General features: G+C 40.5%; 1 protein-coding gene across 1 annotated transcript in view; it reads left to right on the top strand.

Annotated features, from left to right (window-relative positions):
* Positions 1–533: 533 nt before the first annotated feature.
* The window catches only part of PLEKHG1 (pleckstrin homology and RhoGEF domain containing G1), a 186,572-nt gene continuing 171,320 nt past the window's right edge, over positions 534–15,785 (top strand). The window contains exon 1 of the mRNA XM_058419833.1: positions 534–566. The gene's annotated coding sequence lies outside the window, so the exon portion shown is untranslated. The remainder of the gene's footprint in view (positions 567–15,785) is intronic.

The following is a 15,785-nucleotide window of genomic DNA, read 5'->3' as shown; positions in this document are numbered from 1 at the left end:
ATACCTGGTTGGCGTTTGTTCAATTTCCAGGTAAAAGTGGTTTTTCTGCTATCTAAATGGATTTTCCCATGTTTTCACTAGTGTCCATTGCCTGTTGTCCTGGTGCCACCCATCTCCAAGAGAATTTAACCTCATCTTCCCTGTAACCTTCCATTAGGTAGCTGCAGACAGCAACTGGCTCTCTCCATTTCTGGGATCATTCTTTCTTGAACCGTGTGGACAAATTTGTGTGTATTCAAGGATTCTCGCTGTCTGAAATTTGCCAGAAGTCAGGTGTAACACGGTGGGTTGCATTTTGCTCTTGAAATCAGGTGCAACATGGTGGGTTGCATGACAATCCAGATAATTAAATTAATAAGTATCACATTTGTTGAAACCACGGCCAACTGCCCATGTCCTCCCACTGCACGGCTGATTGAACTGACATCGGTTTCAGCCTGCCCTTGAACACAGAGTTGGAAGATACTTCAGCTGGTGCTCATTAGTGATCCTGTTGGCCATGCCATGAGGTATTACTTCTGGAGCAGCATCACCTTACCCACTCCACCTTCTTCCTTCCAAGACAGGTGAGCCAGAACCCAAATTATGCTGCTAGAAAGTAGTATTTTTTTAACCTTAGTGATTCAAGATTGCAAGGTCTGGGGACTCTCTTATGCTGGTCTATGTGCCCATCTCCTCCATAGCTATGTGATCAAGTTCAAGGGTCCATAAGTTAGCTGGGCTGTAGAAACCATCTAAGTGCTCTCTGCTTGATGGAAAGAGCAGGTTGTCAGGATTTAGCTTCTTTGCAAGTAGCTTAAACTAAGTGCTGTTATCTTGAATTTGACAGAAATAACTTTCCAGGCACAGTTACTGGGTCTGAGCTGGTCCACAGGGATGTAACAGGCTATAATTTATGAGCTGTGTGTTTGAGGATTTCTTACCGTACAAATTCACACTAGTACAATAAAAGTAAAGCAACTTCTGGGTGTGAGGAAGTATCAACTTGATGCCGTGAACCCCAGATGAACAAAAGCACAAGCCCCTACCTCAGGTTGTGGTTTTGCTCTGAGTACGCTGCAGCACTTCAAAGACATTTAAGCAAGTAGATGTGCAGTCAGCATCTGATTGATTTATTTCTTTAATTGCTACGTAGATCTCACGGACCCATGAAAAATCTATCTTGAGAAATAATCTAGCTTGCACTCCAAGGCAGGATCAACTATACAGGTACTGACAAAACACGAATCCACAGCACTAATAGACTGCTCCCAGCAAAAGACTTGAAAGAAATAAAAATGCAAATGTTTGTTCTGCCAGCACATGCAAGTCCTAAGAAGTTTTTTTCCCAGATGGGCTCAGCCTTGGCATCACATTGTGTCACTGATGAGACCTCCATGGAGATCATTAGGAAGAGGTTAGGCTACTGTATTGCTTCTGAAGATTTCCACCCACCTGAGCTTAGTCAAAGCAGAACAGATATTTTGCTAATGACTTAAACTCTCAAGGAATTTAATTATTTTTTTGGCTAACATTACCTATATCAGGCATCTACGAGAGCCAAACCTTTGCCCATATAGATAGAACTCTCCTGTGCTTGTGGAGTGTAAACAATGAGAACACTTAATTGCATGAGAGCTGGGCAACAGTTCCATTCAAATTTAAGATGGAGGAGAGTCATTGAAGCTTGAATCAGTGCAGCAGCAAGTTACCAGTTAAATATCACATCCTGTTCCAGGTTGTGTATGTGTATTAACTTAGCTGCAAGACTGGAACTGAGTTGAACTAGTTCTGATAGAAACAACAAAGGCATTCTAAGATCCAGGTAATACAGTGTAAGACATAGGAAAACAATGCTGATCAGCAAGATGGATAATGACTATGACCCCAAGGCATCAGTTACCAAGTTTTTTTGAGGCAGATTTGGGAGATGAGGTGTTTGAAGGACTTTTAAGAGAACTCTTGGGATTTTTTTTGAGGAGCTGGCCTGTGCCTGAGGGTAAGCTCTTGTCTATTACTTGAGGGTAGGATCTTGTGACTGAGATCACAAGTGGCTCAGTTTGAAAGGCTGACACTAGAGTCCAACAGTTTTGCCCTACAATGTGACAGGATTGGTGAAGTTATCCTGAGGAGCATCTTTTGCAAATACCAAGTTCAAAGTGTGAATATTGGGAGTCAGATAGACAAAAGCACAGCTGCGGAGACCCACAACCGTCACAGATACGCTTCAAAAAAAGGATCTGCTTTAACAGGCTGCCTTTCTTTTTCTCTCTCTTTTTTTTTTTTTTTCTTTTTGTTTTTTTTTTTTTGTTTTTTCTTTTTTTTTTTTTTTTTTTTTTTTTTTTTTTTTTTTTTTTTTTTTTTTTTTTTCCAGTTTTATATGGAGCAGGGACATGGGTCTGTAGATCATGCACTGGATTTTAATGAAGTTTTTGTGTCATTGTTTTTGTAGTGCAAATGGTCCAAATGTCAGAAGGCTTTTAACATCTTCAAACTATTCCTTTAGCTCACCCATAGGATAGCAATTATTCATTCAGCTTGCAGAAGGCTGTCACAGCCAATTCTCTATGGGACTAATGCCAAGGTACCACTCTTGGGTAAAAAGAAATATGTTCCCTAGCAGCTTTGCTGTGAAAGGTCTCTCTATGCAAGTAGCATTACCAAATGGAAGGGTTAACAACAGCCTGTTGGTTTTCCCTTCCTGGGGCAACTAAATATGAGATGTGATAAAAGTCACCCCTTTTTCACTCTGAAGATCTTAGTTTGCTTTCAGTACTAGTGTATCAGTAAACTTCGTGGTTTATGAATGAACTAAAAAGAAAGAGAGCAAGACAAGCCACAGCTACCAGGCAATGCTAAGTGTCCACACAAAGGGGCCAAAGAGCTGAGGAGAAAAAAGAGCTTTCCAACGCTAGCCATTCTGTTTGTTCCTGCTTGTGAACATGTATGCATTAAATTTAGATCTGACTGTTTCAGGAGACTAAGTGACCCTTGAAAAATCTGTGTCACTCTTGGAATTATTTGTTAAAAGCTACTAATGTGCAATGACTTAGCTGCTGCAAGCAGGACAGTTGTGGCACCACTCCTCTTTGGTACAGGGCCTTTTTTTCCTCAGGGTACTTTTTAAACTTAATACAGTGTAGCAGCTCATTCTCTAATGTTGTTCTCCGTTTCCTTTTTTGCTGGAAAATGGAGATGAGGCACATGATGGGAGAAGAATAATTTTAAATTCAGTGAAATACAAATCTTGGTCAAAGCAAAAAGGTGGTGTAGTCAATAAACAAGGTGATGGACATTATATGTCGTTTTATAAATTTAAATGTTAAGTAATCACATATTTTACAGCTTTGCAAAATGGTATGAAGTAAGAGCATCTTCAACTTTAAACTAGGGTGAATTATCAATTAATTTTAGTAGTAACTGGTCCTGCAAAGTGAAGAAAAACTTCAAAATGAACACTTGAATTATTTATAAATGTTATCCATTTATAAATCAAAAGCCACTGAAAATACTGGCTCATTTTCATTAACTTTCAAGAAGCATGAAAATAATTGTGATTATTTTCTTTCACTGCTTTGGAGACCAAAGCAGCATATGCAAGTATAATAATTTGAAAGAGATTTAGGATCTGTTTCATGCTAGACTGTATTTCAGACTGCCCTTGAAATGAGAAGTTGTATTTCCAGACTGTCTACTAGCCAGGATGTCAAGGCAGCAACTGATCATCTCTATGCAGGGTTCCAGACTGTGTTTCAGTGGGGATATGTTATGCACTGAACAGGACATGGTGGCTCATTTCAGTGGCTCAGTGAGCTCTGAGAGACAAACATGATGCATAAACCGTAAATTCATTGTGCCTCACATGTCTCTGTTTGCTGCCATAGCATCATAAATCAGAGGTGGTTGATGGATGGTAGCTGATAGGGAGATTTCTTGTTGTGACCACTAACTCTGGCTGTGCAGGCACGTGTGAACGTCTGTGTATAAGAGGTGTACGTATACGTATAAGGACTGTGACACAGCAGAACTGTTCTTGCCTCATGTGATACAGATTGGTGCTTCCTAACTGGCTGCAGTTTTGCTACTTTCCCAGGAAGGAAATCTTAGGCAAACACCACACACAAGTAGTTTTGGAAGGAACAGAATTAAATCTCAGAAAAAAGCACTAAGGTCAGAAGGATTCTTAAAAATATCTTGGTTCTTAATGGAAGATATGAATGTTTTATACAGGGTAACCTCTAACTATTGCTTCTCCCTGGTACAATTTGTGTGGATTCACAATGAATGAACAGCAGCAAAATAATATCTGCTTCTTGTTTATCTATTTTCTTATGGTTTTGACCACAATTTCTTTTCTGTCCTTCATTTCACATCTGTCACCTCACAGTATATTTTTGCTATAGGTACTTTTTGAGCTTTGAGCATGATGTTCCTATTCTTTAATAGAACAAGCATGAGTACTATTCAAAGTGTGTTGAGCTGGCAAAAGGGTCAGGAAAACAGCAAGCACAGATCAACAGCAAGATTTTCATCTTTCTGAGCTTATTTTTACTGTGATTTTTTTATCTATATGGGTATAGTACCTGAACTCCATTAGATACGTAGCAAAAAGTGGTTCTGACTCCAAAGTTTGTCTTCCTTTTAGCTGGATTTGTTGTGCTATCTGTTTATAATTGGATGACAAAACACAAGTGTGAATGAGGTAATAAACAAGGGTGAGAGCAAACTCCTGGTCAACTGTTGTCTATTTTAACTGCCAGGAGAAATCTGGCAGGCACCTCCTTTCCTGCAAATCAAAGTGAATAAACACTCTCTGTGAATGTTACCTTCCCATTTAATTTAGTAAATTGTTGATGAACAAATTACAAAGTTCAAGAGTGTAATTATTTGGGATTAGTAGAGACTTTCTTTAGCATGTAATTGATATTCTGTGGATCATTTGATTAGTCGCTGAAACAAGTTTGTAATTGAGGCTGTAATTAGCCAGCACAGTGCTCACTCCATATGAGTGTTATAAATTTGGGTAGACCCAGAATACAGAGCAATACAGCTTGACTGCTGACTAACTTACACTGAACAAATGTTTTGGAGGTGACTACACTTTCACCTGCAGGAATTAGATATGGAAGGTTTGCAACCAGGTCTGAATCAAAAATTGCCTCAGAATTACCTTTAATTCTGTGCTGATGTCAGTGGTCTTTAGGTTCCCACTTTGTGGTTTTTGCATCTCACTGATGGTTCAAGGCAGAATGGGCTAACAGTGACTGATTTCTGAAAATCTGCATGGAGAGTAGCCATGGACGGTGATGGATCCTCTGCATAAATGTGTGGGGTGTTCCCTCAGAGTATGAGAGTCCCTCTTGACCGGAGGCTGTGTATTTTCACCTGCACAATCATGCAGCAGACCTGTATTGTGGGAGGAACATGTTTCCTTTCTGTCCCTTAGATCCAGGAGAGCAGAGTCCTTCTGTGACCAGCTAAATGGGGAAATACTATTTTCTGCACGAATTATTCAGAGTCAACTGATATAATGGGAGACAGTGTTGCCTGCAGGCCAGTATCCCTGTCCGGAATTAAAATATCTTTAGTAAGAAAGAAGTAAATGATGTTTTAAATAATCTTTCTATCTTTTCAGGGTTTTTATGAACTTCATAACTAACCTGGCACTCCTGTTCTGCTCTCTAAGGGCTGGATACATAAATGTAATTTTGTTGTTTAGATTCTCAGAGAAAGTCTATTCGTATGGAACGAGCTTTCCCCATACTTTTTGTAGACACAATCTTTTTTTTTTTTTTTTTTAATCTCCAGCTGCTCCTTTTTTTTGCAAGGAAACACATGAAGGCGCTCTATTACATTTGCTACCATTGCCTTTGTACCACTAGATGGCACGAGAACACCACTTAGGAAGAGAGGCCCTTTGGCTGGAAATAAGTTGACTCTTTAAGTCCTCTTACTCCAGTTACCTTTAACCGCACTCTGTTACCCAAATCACAGATCTAGGAATATACATCTGAGAGATAAAAGCTGGAGTTTTATCTGTGATCAAAAAAGGACCGCGCCGAAAGACTGAATTTGTTGTGCGCTTCAGTATCTTGAGAGTTGACTGTTAATGCAAAGGGTGAAACTCACTTCATCCAAGCTCTGACGACTTGTATAGGTGAGGTTTTTCTTTGCTGTAGAAGGGACCCAGTTTTATCCAGTTACCTTCTCACATATTGCCATGTGCTTTACAATGATATAGATGCAAAGTTTCTCATTAGTCGGTCATACTGCAGACTGTCAAGTTCACAGGTGTCTTCAAATAGGAATATGGTCACTAATTTTGAGCCATTTCCTTTCATTGATTTAGCTCCCCATGTATTTCCCTTCCTCCCCTGTTGGTCTTCATACTCTTCTCCAGACCTCTGCAATCCTGGCTGGCCAGCAGCTAAGGCATGACACGCAGACACTTGTCTCTTGAGAAGCAGGTAACTCCAGTCTGCTCAAAGGCTCTTACTTGCTCATGAGAAACACAAGGCATTGTTATCCTCCAAGTAAAGAATGTAGATTTTTTTAGTTTCTGCTGTTTGGCTGAGAGAAAAAGGAGATAATTCCTTCTTTCTTTCTTTCCCTTCAGATATGGATAAGTCATGAGGGAATTATGTAGCACAAGAATGAGAACGCTTTGGAGAAAAAGGTTTCCCTCCCTCTTCTGCCATCTTATCTCTGAAATAAATCTTCATTTACTCTCTATTTAAAGGACTTTGGAATGAGCTGTGCATGAAATCTAGATCTCCCTCTATTTCCATGAGTGGTGGGAAAACTAAGCCTGGGCTTTTAGATAACTTGTGAAGAAAGTACAAGTCACCTTTTAATATAAAGTGTGGTGACCTTAGAAGCCTAATGGGAGCATAGAAAAGCAGAAAAGGTCTGGGAGTAGAACACAGGTTTGAAGGCATGTCTGTAAAGTTGTGTTCAGGCTAGATCTGTTTTGTTACAACAAAATTTGTGTCCTGTGGCAAGGTAGGCTTGGATTTGCCTACAGGTGTGGAGGAATTACTTGGTTGTCCAAGCAGTGAGTCAGTCAGATGGCAACATCAAATTGACATCTTAACATTCTCCTTGTGGAATATTCAGTCAGGTAGCTAAGACACAAGACTAGAACTCCTGTCCATGTAACACTGTGATAAATCACTTTCCATCTTTTTTCTGTCAGTGCATGAGTGGTGGGATTTGTGCTGATAATCTACAAAGGAAATGAAGGGGGAAAATTACTAGTGCAGCCCATGATAATCTTGGTCTGATAAATCTCAAATTTGCTGCTTACATCAGTTTTCTAGATTTCATATTCAGTTTATCTGAGACTAAACCTTATCTGTAATTGATCATTAGTCACAAATGTATTCTTCCTGTAACACCTGTGGTTGCTGAAAGGGTACTAGAAAAGTAGGAGATCAAGAAAGTATAGCTAAACAATGCAGAAATATTTTAACACCGGACAGGCTGGCAGCAGTGAGTTTTGTGCATGTGAAAAAAAGATTTTATGCTTGAACTTAAAATTTGTCTTGGATGCTGTTTCAGCATTTCAGTTACTTCTGAGGAGGATTCCAGGTGTCTAGTTGAAAATAGAAAATGTTCCCAGGCAGGGGTTTCTGTCTATATTCTGTGCTCCTGTACTCACAAAGAAAATTTCAATTACAAAGGCAATGCACTAGATGGAATATACAGTGTTGGGATTTTTTAAAGATAGATTCGTGTAAGTTTATTGAAAGCCTCCTTACTCTGCTGTTTGTATAATGGTTATATAGATATGACTGAAATTTCTCCAATTAATGTGATTACTTTGTGCTTCCTTCCTGTGTAACCTAATGTACACTGCTTTGTACTTTTTCACTACAGGGCAGTTGATGGAGAAACTGACTTTGACAAAATACCTTTAATTTTTACCTTGAAAGAGTTGCTAAAAGGAAAAATTGAAGCAGAGGGAGCACTGAGAACTAAAAAAAAGAGCGAGTCTTATGAATTCATGGCATATGTGGTAGAGAGTGGTTACTGTTTTACAGAACTGCGTTACTTGAGAGATACAATTCCACAGCAGTTTTACCAGCTATTCTTTGGTGTTTTCATAAATCACAGCAATAGGAAATTATTAGCTGCACATGCCCTTGGCAGCCCCCCTGTATGCGTCCTCTTACTGACTGCACCTGGAGCTGAGGAGCAAGCCTGTCTTGGGTAGTGTGGTTATGCCTGATGTGGTCAAAATTAAGGAGCAGAATCAGAGCAATGCTGAAGACTGCAGGGCTGACCACCACCTCACCCAAACTAGCCCATGGCTCTTGCTGAGCTTGCATGTACTGGGTATTGGGCATCTATCAAAGCCTGTGGTGGTGCAAGGCAGAAGGAACTAGTTCTCCCACATGAAGAAAGAAAAGTGTGCGGCTGAAGGAGGAAATAAAGCACTGATCCCACAGTCTTTAAAGATAAACTCCTATGCGAGACTGAAGTGTTGATTATTTTTAGTGGGGGAGAGCCTAAGGGGAGGGCTTGTCAAAGAGATTAAACCATTGTAAGGAGCAGAACAGGATTCTCCTGCAGCACTTTCCTTTCCATCACACCTGCATCCTGATGTGAAACAAAAAAGCGTGTGCATGGTGTGGAGGGGGATGTGAAGGAGGGAAAAGCTGCACTTGGGAGAGCTGAAGCGGTAGCAGTTAGTGATGGAATAGTTATTTCCTGTCACCACTTTTGCCCTATTAGCTTCTCTTATGCTGATTTCTTTCTGTTAATCCCCTGGATAGCCTCTGAGGGTTGTTTATCATCCCGGGGCAAAAAGGTTCCAGCCGGCTCTCACCACTCTTTTTTCCTGCACACAGTGTTGCTGATGTGTCCAAGTATCCAGAAGAGCCTGAGGACAAAGTTTGAGGATATTTTCTCATTTTTGTAATCTCTCTGGGCCCTTGACTTCTGCTCAGCACTGTTCTACTTCCCCCTGCTTCTCCCAGCCACCCAGGCTATAAGGAGCACTGCTGCAGCCATGCTGCAGCAAACAAGGTGCTGCACAGCTGCAGGGCATTCATCTGTGCTGGGCCAGGTGCTGTCTAACCTTCCCTTTGGGAACATGTGTTTGAGCACTGTTCAGAGCAGTCTGGTCACAGTGGGATGGCATGGGTGCACTGCACAGGGTGGGGTATTAGTCAATGCTGCCCTTTGCCAGCTAGGTTTTACTTATTTCCTGGTTCTTTTCTCCCAGACAGAAGGAAAAAAAGGCTGGGAGAGAGAGAGTGTTTGCTCCAGAGAGAGAAGGTATTTGGGAGGACAGTTGAATGTTCAGCCAGGTGTTATGACAACAGAAGCTGGCTTTTTTTTGATCTGGAGCAAGAGTGTGAATATGCTCTGAGACTAGGAATTGGGGTATAATCCCATCTGAGTCTCTCTTCTCTTCTACCTTTCTATTCAATTGTTTAGGTCAGCCTTCTAAAGAAGAACAAATTTAGGTGGCAGTCCATCACAGAACATTTCTGTGACTCTTTAGACCTGGTGCCATTCTCTAGTTTTGTATTGCCCTACAGATCCTCTGCCTTAGGGTGGTTTTGGAGTTTAGAGGAGGAGGCTTGTACATAAATCAGCACCATGTATTTCCTAATAACTAAACTTTGGGAGAGAGGAATCAAAGAAATATACAAGCAGATAATCCATGTACAGACCTGTTCTCTTTAGATGCCTATCAACCAAAAAGCGGAATCTACTGAACTCCCAGCTTTGAGTGGAGAGAAGGTAGGACTGAAAGCTGTCTACTCTCTTAATAGTCTTTCTGAATACTTCGGGAAATGTGTCTTTAAACCTAGTCAGATGATTCCTCCTCCACAGAATTAACTTCTTCTTACTTAGTAGGTTAATCTAACTTTGGGAAGCTCTTCTACCATCACAAGAAAACGTTTTTAAGCCTTGTCCTAAAATATTCCCTCACCCTACTTTACAACATGAAAGGAGGGATGAGACCCTCTCCATAACCTCTGAAAGGCTCAGTGATCTTAAGTGTGACAACCCTCTCCAGAAATGGTAGGCAAATGGCTGAGCTGTATGAAGCTGAACTATGTTCTTCCCTGCCCGATGTAGGCAGCTTGTTTTTCAATTTAACTTCATGTTTTTATATGGTAAATTGCCTTCCAGTAATCAAACAAACATTTAAAAGATTATATATACAATTTCAGGGATCTTCAAATTGGTCACAGATGTCCTTGGGGTTTTGTATGCTCAAGGGGAAGCTTTGGCTTTTAAAGATGGAAGAAACAGGAAGAAGATGAGAGATTAAAGGGGAGAGGCTAGTTGCTTTCAGAAATAAGGGAATTATCAGTCTGAACCAGACTTAGACTGTGTAGTCTGGTTTGGGTACATCAGGTGAAGAAGGGGACTCTAATTGTCACTCAGCAGACACCGGTAAGAGTACATGTCCTCAGTCATGTAGGCTCCTGCTGTGTGCATAGCTGAACTGTCTCCCTTTGGAGCTGGGATCCCTGCAAGCAGAACTAGAACTTAATTACTCTGGCTGTTCCTCCTGGGAAGGGATCCACAGACTGACGTTTGATATCAGTCTGAGCTAAGGGAGGAGCAGGGAAAGAGAAGCAGTTGCCTTGCTGTGCAACAGCTGCATTTTGGGCTCAGTGCCAAAAGTGGGGGAGGAAAACTTCTGGAGGCCTGAAGAGATAGAGAAAGGCAAGTCCCTCCAGGTCTAAGGCTTCAAGAGACCAACGCTGTGTGTGGGCAGGAGCTGGGACGCTGTGTGGGAAAGATTTGCAGTTTCAGTAGGAGTTCCCTCCCAGGTCTTCATGCAAACCAAGTCCCCTAAATCCTAGGCTTTATCACAGATCTAGCCTAGTACTCTGGGATGGGCTGCCAAACTACAGCCTCCACCCCCTTCCACCCACTGGCATCAGATACTGGATTTAAAGATGCACTGCTTTGGCACAGAGGGTCTCAGAGCTGAAACAGCAGTGTGGCCATCTGAACCCCTCCTCGGTAGCATGAAGCAGCACATTATGGGAAGCTTATGCTCAGGGCACAGAAGTTGTCGAGTCTGTGTAACATAGCTGCCACAGCTCTCAACCTTGCATACTTTATGCTCTGTTGGGTGCAAGACAAGGGCGTTCCACCAGGGCAGGCAAATTTAGGGTTTGTTAATGCTGGCAGCTGGCTGCTTGCTATGAAGTGAGAGCACAAAGACCATGTATTGTTTTTATTTAGGGTGTTTGAGACCAGAAAAGCTTTTTGCAACACTGCACGCATGCCTGGGCTTCCAGTGATTTCATTTAGAAATGTCCAGCCACACCTGGACGGAGCTGTAGAGAGTGAGCTGGGATGACAGCATCTTCTGTAAACAATGGGATTTCCTGGGATTATGTTTGAATGGTTGGCCCTCTTGGAGAGGGGGAGAACATACTGGGTCTCTAACAAAGTGATGAGAAGACTTTCTGTGTTATGTAATTTATAAGGCCACTGGTTACCATTGAGCCAAAAGCCTGCTTCAAATTGAATGGGTTCAAGGTTATCCACATGGTGCTGTTGAATAAATTCAAATCCCATGGGATACAATTACATTAAAAGCTTTACTCAGTTTAAACCATGTCTCTGTCATTCTTATTTTTGATAAGCGTAAAAACACATGGTAGTGAAACCAGGTAACCGTGTGTTACCAGCAGGAATGTGTCATAGGATTATGCTGTGACCAATTTTTTCAGTGTCTCACTGCTTTCTGGTATATTCTCCCTAAAACTTTTTTTCATTTTTTGTATTTAAAATTTATCCAGACTGTTTGATCAAGACAAGATAAATACTTTTTAATGAACCCTATAATGAATATGAAGCTACTCTGGGAAACCAATTTAATTTTCATTAATCTCATTGTTAGATGAACATATTAAAAAAAAAAAAAAAAAGTGTGAGTCCTTTTTGAGGGCAAACACTTCGAAATTAAAGCAATATTTTGTGACCATAATTCTTAGCTCTTGTTCAGTGACAGTGGCCAGGTACACCACGCTTTTTTAGCCCTATTTGGTGGTATGTATACCCTTTCTAATGTACACTTTAAGTGTGATATCAGCAAATAACTCAAGTAGCTTGGAAACAAACTTGATTGGCAAGCAATCAGTCTGATGGCACTCAACTGGACTTTCAGTGAAGTAGAAACAGGCAAGTCCACATTTCTTTAAATTTGCCCTGTCTGTTGGTGGAAATAGTCCTTGTGGTGTTTGTCCAATTGTGTTACTTAATCCAATCACTGCAGCAACTTACAGGCATTTTCATTAGCTGGGACCACTAGATGTCATTTCTGAAATTCTGAGCAGTAGTTCTAAGAAAAAATGTTTTTTAAAGAATCAGTGTCACTTGCCTCAGTGATTGTGGAGTCAGTGCATTGTGGCATGGTTGCTCTCAGCATCAGGCCATGCTTACAGGCATCAGGAGCTGGGAGATAACCAGGATCTGTAGCATTGCCCATAATATTATTGAAAATCTTTCCTCCCTAGCAAATGCACTGTCCCATTCTAAGAAAGGTTTTGATTTTCAGAGGTTTTGCTGCTTCTGAAGCGAAGGGACTGAAGTGTGTGCCATCGATCCAGTTCAAGTGGTTCTTTGTTTTAAGCAGCTATTGGATCTCAGCAAACATCAGAGAATTTTGGGGTACCAGATATCACCTTTGCTATCTGAGCTATGTGTTTTCTGGCATGGAATGGTAGAGATAAAATCTTCTTTTTCAACATAGTGAAAGGAAGTATATTTTGGTTAAGGTCGGTGTTGTCAGGAGATAACATTTGCTTGGAAATGAAGGTGTACTGTTCTAGCACAATATACTGTAATTTAAATCATTCACAGTGCAATTTCTTGTGTGGTTCCAGTCTGCAAACTAAATCAGAAACCGACATTTTAGCTGGTACATTCAGTTTCAAAGCATTGAATGCTAGACATAATGTAAGCAAGAATTTTCATTTTCTTGCTTTGTGTAATTTTCATAAGTAGTGGTGCTACATCTCTTTTCTTCTCTATCTGAATAATGTCTCTGGCTTTTTTTCCTTCATCACTCTGGAAAAATACTGTAATATTGTTATGTTCAATATACCTGTCTCAGTTTATCTGGTTTCACTGTGCCAGGCAGATGAATGAGTTAGAGTTTGTCTTTTGAGACGAAGCTGCTTGAGGGAACAGCTTGCTGCTTTCTCTGTACCTAGATGTTCACAGAGGGGTGGTTTTCTTCCCTGAAAGCATCTTGTTTAGCTGTACTAAATTAATCTTCGTCAGTTTTTTCCTTAAGGGGTTATGCCCTTCTTCACAGTAGGTTTAAACTCGAGTGTGGGGGCATGAGAGCAGAGTTTGATGAACCCAAGCATACCTGGAATGTGCAGAAGGACTGCCACTCAGTCCGGCCTTCCTGGCACGCGACCATGGAGGCCAAATTCTCTTTCAGCCTATGTAAATCATGATTCTGCTTGCTTTCTTCTCTGTGTAGGTTTTTCTTTCAGCCCCATCTGCTTTTATCTCTTCCTCTTTTACCTCTTCCACTATCTTTTCCGATGTGTCATTCGTTCTTAGTGCCACCCGATTTGGATCTGTTGATTCATATATATGCTTCCCGCCTGAATAACCAGCACAAGGCAGGAATGTCTACCTGCTGACTAGTGGCTGCTTCTTTCCTACTTTGCCTTTTTCAGAATAATGCCCAGCTTTTAATGGAGAGAAGGGAGAAGAGTCATGCAGTGCCACCAAATTGAATGCCACCTTCACTCAACTTTTGTGCAGGCTTTAAAAAACATTAGAAAATAAAATGAGGAGAAGAAACCTCTCATGTTTAGACCATATCTAGAGGTTTTTCTTTAGATCTGAGTATCATTATTGTAGTCCACATTAACAAACTATATCATAATTTGTTCTGCTTGTTTTTTAAACCAAGATTTTGCAGTGTTTTGTTTGTTTCCTGTGGTGATATTTGAGGGATTTCCATGTATGGCTGCACCATCTGAAAAAGACGCAAAGGCTAACATGGACCTCATGTCACATAAACCCCAGAAGTCTTTGTAATGTGGATTTCTCCCACGTCACTGTTCTGCTCAATGGATGGTACAATGGATTTTCCTAGTAATGGTTGTGTGATGGTACAGGCTAGGGATAAACCAACTGGAAGACTGGAGAGTGATTTCCAAGTCTTGTGTAAGGAGCTTTGTTCAAGCACTTTTTTGACTCCATTCATGATCCAGCTTCCATATCTTTCTCTCCATGCTCAGGCTTTCAAGCTTCTAGAAATGAGCTCAAGCTCATGAGCCTGAATGGGGTTTCAGCATGTTGCAGTCAGACAGTCATGAAACTAAAACTAAAGAACATACCAAGTAAAGCACCAATCCCACAGGCTAGATGTGGAATCTATGCATTTTTTTTTGCAGTTACTTGTCCCTACAAGTAATTCTTTACTCCAAAATCAGAAACCTCAAGTCCCTTCTAAATGACATCCACCAGAGTTTGGGCAGGGACAAAAAATGGGGAGCTGCTGTGCCCTCAGGGAGATGGCTGTGACTTCCAGGCATACCCTGCTCCTGAAAGATGGAAACTCTTGTTGTGCACAGAGGTAATGTACAGCTTTGAACATATGGAAGGTGAGAGCTTCTTGCCTCTTTGAGAAGCAGTACGTGATTTATCTCTAGTTCGGTAGGAAAAAAAATTCTGGCGTGCCTTTCTGGAAAGGTTGCTGGGCCCTGACCTCCTTTGACCTGATTTGATTGAGGATTTTGCCAAGCTTATTACATGGGATGTTCTTTGGCAACAATGAGCAAAAAAAGCAGGCTGATCACAAATTATCATTTACACGTACACAGAATGAACCATAAAAATAGCTCTTTAAAAAAAATAATTTCCTTTTCACTGACACATAATAACCTTCCTTTAGTAACCTGTCACAGACCTTAAGATCAGTGTGACAAAACATCTCAGCTTCCTCAATTTTGTGTCTTCCCAGACACATTACTAACACAAGGCTGAAAAATGAAAAAAAAAAAAGTATATACACCATTGTTTTTATTTCATTTTTTCTCTTTTTAAAATTACATTACTGGTTCTATAGATGGACCCATTTTTGTGTCTGCCTACCGGCAATGTCAGCCAATATTTACTGATGCACCTGCTTTCCCTTTTACATATTCCCACAAATTAAATACATGGGACATACTAATATATTTCCTCATATTTTTGGAAAAAATATCCATTGTATAAACAAAGCATTTGCTTTTGAATATTAAACCTCAGGTAGTTGGCCTGACAGCTACTTGCAGGACAGTGCATTTCATGACATGGATGAGTGAGATAACAGGATAGATCAAAAAGGAATTACAGGTGAAATTACTTTTCCTTCCTGTTTTTAGGCAAGATGTCATTTTTTTTTCAGAACATTATTTATTAAGTGAAAAGCTGGTTCCACACTCTGAGAAGTAATACTTCAAACTGCTCAATGAAAATGAAAACTATGTTAAAATGTAACTGGCCTTGATTTTATCTGAAGAAGCAGTCTTGAAATTCTCCTGTTGTAACTCATCACCTCCTTGTCAATGAGTATGTTTCTGGGCTTAGGACAGTCAATAGGAAAGGAAGTGACAGCAATTTTTATTGTCCCTTTATAAGTGATAAAGTCTCACAGTGACTCCCCTACTATTAAGAGTTTTTCCACATTTGAAAGCTGATAAGAGATTTTCACCTTTATGAAATGTTATTAGCTACAAGACTGAATAATATGCCAAATCTGTGGAACAAAAAAATACTGGTGACTTAACAGCTCTTAAGTTTCATTGCAGGAT

The sequence above is a fragment of the Hirundo rustica genome, chromosome 3 (assembly GCF_015227805.2).
Source record: "Hirundo rustica isolate bHirRus1 chromosome 3, bHirRus1.pri.v3, whole genome shotgun sequence".
Taxonomy (NCBI): domain Eukaryota; kingdom Metazoa; phylum Chordata; class Aves; order Passeriformes; family Hirundinidae; genus Hirundo; species Hirundo rustica.
The sequence above is the reverse complement of the archived record's forward strand: the minus strand, read 5'-3'. Positions and strand labels throughout refer to the sequence as shown.